At 45.7% G+C, this 5,218-nt stretch overlaps 1 pseudogene; it reads left to right on the top strand.

Moving 5' to 3' along the window:
• Positions 1–1,771: 1,771 nt before the first annotated feature.
• Positions 1,772–4,761, top strand: LOC138847622 (translationally-controlled tumor protein-like; annotated as a pseudogene).
• The last annotated feature ends 457 nt before the right edge of the window (positions 4,762–5,218 follow it).

Raw genomic sequence — 5,218 nt, 5'->3', positions numbered from 1 at the left:
AGCCATTGTGGCCATTTGCAAGTGAGCCGGCATATGGAAGACCTCTCTCTCTCTCTCTCTCTCTCTCTGCCTCTCTCTGCCTCTCTGTAACTCTGCCTTTCAAAAAAAATAAATCTTCAAGAAAAGTTTTCAACAGAATTCTCACCATCACCATTCTATCACTCCCCTCCCTGCCATGTTTACACTCTGTCCCTGTCACCTTTTTCTCACTTTTTTGGCCCAAACTGCACCACTGCATTTCACATCACATTGGTTAGCTGCTTACTTGACAGATTTTATCCTAGAATTTTTCCACCTGGACCACCGCATCAGCTGCTGTTTCTCCAGTTGACTTGGGGCATCTCCCACATTGACAGCAGGACATGTCCTGGACTAGTATGGTGCTCAGGGCATGGAAGGGAATGGCCGGAGAACTCGCTAGAGGACCGGCATCCTTTATTCTCTGTTTCTGAGAGAGTGACCTGGATCTGCCTATGCCATGTCTCGCCCCCTTAAGAGCACTGGGAGACGGTGACTGCAGCATCTGGGCTAGGCTTCTGCCATCCTCTGGACTCACTTCTAGTCCACCAATCTCTGTGCCACTACCACTGCTCTGATAACTATAGCATTGTAATACATTTTGAAATCAGGAAGTGTGTGTTCTCCAACTTGATTGTTTCAGGACTGTTTTAACCTGTCCAGCAGCCATGCTGATGGGGGAACAAATCATGATGCACTTTCTCCAACACTTCTCATCTAGCTACCTTGAACTTTGATGCAATACACTCTCCCTACCTACACATACTATCAGTATCTTCCTACATGAGATGGGAGCTGTCAAAAGCTCGGATGAAATCTACACTCGAAATTAGTTTACTCAGTGTTAAGTTCTGCTAGTTTATGTTCAGGAACTAAATTATCCACCCCTTGTTAACTAATTCAAGTTCAGTGATTATCTGTGGATAAACTCTTTTTCCAAATTTATCTTTTTCACCAAAAAACATGAAGATATCACTTCTTAGGTTAAGAGCTGTTTGAATTTTTCTAAAAATTTGTTTCAAAAGAGTGACAGGGAGACAGGGAGAGACAGAGATGTTCCATCAGCTGGTTCACTTCTCAGATGGTTGCACTGGCCAGGACTGGGCCAGGCCAGGCCAAAGCCAGGAACTTCTTCCGGATCTCCCACGTGGGCAGGGGCCCAAGCACTTGGGCCATCTACTGCTCTTCCTAGGCCATTAGCAGGGAACTGGGTTGGAAGCAGAGCAGCCAGGACACAAACCAGCACCCACAGAGATGCTGGCATTGCTGGCAGCGGCCTTACCTGCTATGCCACAATGGCCAGCCCCTACTTGAATCTTTTGACATAAGTTTAAGTGTACTTGCGAAAAAATTATCATTCAAAATTTTATTCACTCTCAGTTTCATATCTTAAATCTCAAAATTAGGTTTATGAAAACAGCTATGACACTCATTAAGAAAACTAAGTTAACACAAAGAAATATATACATCTGTTTTCATAGTTTATAAACTACTCAAGCATAAGAATATGTCTGATCTTTATTATATCCCCTCAAAAATATACTGAGAACTTTGCAGTAACATTCTCTACCCCCAAGGCCTGCTCCAGCTGCACCGGCACCGGCTCACTCCAAGTTCCGGGCTTCTGCTAAGCCAGCACTAACATCATTTCCTTCCAGCCGCCACCTTGATTATCTACCAGGACCTCATCAGTTACGAAGAGCCGTTCTCTGACATTGTCAAGATCTAGGAGATCAAGGGCGGGGTATGCCTGGAGGTGGAGGGGAGGATGGCCAGTAGGACCAAGGGTAACACCTATGATTCACTCATTGGTGGAAATGCGTCCACTGAAGTCCTGCAGGATGAAAATCCTGAAACACAGTAATAAGTAACGTTGGGGTCATCACGAACTGTCACCTATAGCATGCCAGTTTCACAAAAGAAGCCTACAAGTACAGCAAAAAGAGGAAGGAATAGGGACTTACAATACAATGGGTGTGGAGTTTCAGTCTTGTAAGACGAGAAGTGTTGTGAAGATGGGTTGCACAGCAGTGAGAATGCACCTGGCACTGCTCAAGGGTACCCTGGAGAACAGTTAGGATGGAAATATTTTATGTTCTCTAACTTTTACCACAATTAAAAGGGAAAAAAGTGTGGTAGGTACTGTGGTGCAGTGCGTAAAACCACCACCTAAAGCGCCGGCAATCCCATATGGGTGCCAGTTTGAAACCCGGCTGCTCCACTTCTGATCCTGGGAAAGCAGAGGATGGCCCAAGTGCTTGGGCCCCTGCACCCACGTGGGAGACCCAGAAGAAGCTCCTGGCTCCTGACTTCGGATCGGCGCAGCTCCGGCCATTGCGGCCACTTGAGGAGTGAACCAGCAGATGGAAGATACCTCTCTGCCTCTCTGTAACTTTTTTTTTAATTTTTTTTTTTATTTTTGACAGGCAGAGTGGACAGTGAGAGAGAGAGATAGAGAGAAAGGTCTTCCTTTGCCGTTGGTTCACCCTCCAATGGCCGCCAAGGCCGGCGCGCTGTGGCCGGCGCACCGCGCTGATCCGATGGCAGGAGCCAGGTGCTTCTCCTGCTCTCCCATGGGGTGCAGGGTCCAAGCACCTGGGCCATCCTCCACTGCACTCCCTGGCCACAGCAGAGAGCTGGCCTGGAAGAGGGGCAACCAGGACAGAATCCGGCGCCCCGACCGGGACTAGAACCCGGTGTGCCGGCGCCGCAAGGCGGAGGATTAGTCTAGTGAGCCACAGCGCTGGCCAACTCTTTCAAATAAATAAATAAATCTAAAAAAAAGGTAAAAAGTTTACCAAGATTAATGGAAAACATTTTATATATTTTAAACGGTTTTCTTGTAATCTATGTGTTTGGTAGATAACTCACACAAGGTCCATCATTTCTTTTGACTTCTGAGGCATCTCAATCTGAAAGAGGCATGCTACCTCCTGTGACTGTTGTGGCTTTATCTATTTCTATTTACATGACTAACGCATCCTTTACTATTTTATGTTATAGTTCAATACCTTCTCATTTTGTCCATAGGTGTTAGTGCCTTCTCCTTGCTTGTTTGTAGCATTGACTCTATCAGCTCTTAATGACTTTTGTGCCTGCCAGCTATAGCTCTATTGTTTATCCTTCCAAATAACCTGTAATCTTCCTTTACAGTACCTCTTCAAAAAAGCATGGAGCAGGTCTTTGGCAAAGCAGTTAAGCTGCTGCTTAGTACCCCCATATCCCACATAGGAGTGCCTGGTTTGTGTCCCTGCTCTACTTTCTCTTTTTTTTTTTTTTTTTTTTTTTGACAGGCAGAGTTAGACACTGAGAGAGACAGAAAGGTCTTCCTTCCGTTGGTTCACCCCCCAAATGGCCTCTAAGGCCAGCGCGCAGTACCGATCCGAAGCCAGGAGCCAGGTGCCTCCTCCTGGTCTCCCATGCAGGTGCAGGGCCCAAGCACTTGGGCCATCCTTCACTGCCTTCCCAGGCCACAGCAGAGTTGGACTGGAAGAGGGGCAACCGGGACAGAACTGGTGCCCCAACTGGGACTAGAACCCAGGGTGCTGGCGCCACAGGCAGAGGATTAGCCTAGTAAGCCGTGGCACCGGCCCCATACTCCACTTTCTGATTTCAGCTTCCTGCTAATGTGTACCCTGGCTGAAGAGTTGGAACCCTGCCACTTATGTGAGAGACCTGGCTTTTGTTCCTGGCTCCTGGCTTTAGAGTGGCCAACCCTAAGTATGACAGGCATTTGGGAAGTTAAATGGCAGATAAAAGATCTTTCAAATAAATTTTTAAAAATTAAATTTTATATATGTCAAATTTGTTTTCTTGCCTACCAGGCGAATTCTGTCATTTAATAGAGAATATCAGGGCTGGTGCTGTGGTGTGGCGTGTAAAACCACCACCTGCAGTGCCGGCATCCCATACAGGCACTGGTTCCAGTCCCAGCTGCTCCACTTCTGATCCAGCTCTCTGCTATGGCCTGGGAAAGCAGTGGAAGATGGCCCAAGTCCTTGGGCCCCTGCCAGAAGAGGCTCCTGGCTCCTGGCTTCAGATTGGTGCAGCTCCAGCCATTGCGGCCAACAGGGGGTGACGCAGCAGATGGGAGACCTCTCTCTCTCTCTCTCCCCCTCCCCCTCTCCCCCTCCCCCTCCCTCTCCCCCTCTCCCTCTTCTCTGTCTCTCTCTGCCTCTCCTCTGTGTAACTCTTTCAAATAAATAATCTTTTTTAAAAACAGAGAATGTCTAGACTTAAATGTGTATTTTCAGAATCGCTATGCTTTATCACTTTTAATGTAAGAGTACAGCAAAAGACTTGTGTAAAAATGGAATTAAAAATAAGGTTTTTTTGATATACTAAAATCTGTAATCCACACATACAATGGGCCTTCAAGGTGTTCCTGTAAAATTTGCATCATGAAAAAACTAGGCATTTGTTTTGCACTTAATAAGAAAAAAAGTAGTACATCAAAGATGACATGAAATCAATCACAGGCAAACTAGAAGAACAGAGACCAGAAAGAGTAAAACCTTTCATGACGGGGCTGCAGAACAAATCAGGCACACACTTGCTAATTCGAAAAACTGATTCTATGTGGGTAAACACATAAATCCAGATGGCAGGCTGCTCTGACGGAGAACCATGAGGATGGTGTGACCCCGTTTGTGATTGTGTTTAAGCCTGGCTTAGACATGGAAAAATGTTAAGAGACCCGGCAGTGTCTTTGTATCTGTCACCGCTCATCAGAAACAGTTGCTGCATGTCATCCACACACCACCAGGGCTTCACAAAAGGAAAATCTCAATAATGCTTGAACACTGATTACATACTGAAATGAACATTTTTATACTGGGGTCAATGAAAAGTTTTAAAAAAACTTTTAAGACTGCTTTGGCTATTCAAAGCCCCTAATAATTCCACATGAATTTGAGGATTGACATTTTGGGGTGAGGGCACTGGGATTGTGATAGGAATGGGGCTTGAATCTTTAGATCACGTTGCCATCTTAGTAGTGTTGCCATCTTAGCAACATGAAGTTGTCCAATTCAGAGATTCCAGAAATAAGCCCATACATCCACGGCTAATCGATTTCCAACATGAGTGCTAAAACTATTCAATGGAGCTAGGACAACTAGATATCAACATGCAAAAGAATGAAGCTGGACCCCTCTACTCCACATTATATACAAAAATCGACTCAGAACAATGACATAAA

This window comes from Oryctolagus cuniculus, chromosome X, assembly GCF_964237555.1.
Source record: "Oryctolagus cuniculus chromosome X, mOryCun1.1, whole genome shotgun sequence".
Classification (NCBI taxonomy): domain Eukaryota; kingdom Metazoa; phylum Chordata; class Mammalia; order Lagomorpha; family Leporidae; genus Oryctolagus; species Oryctolagus cuniculus.
Note: the sequence above shows the minus strand (reverse complement) of the source record. Positions and strands in the feature narration are given on the sequence as shown.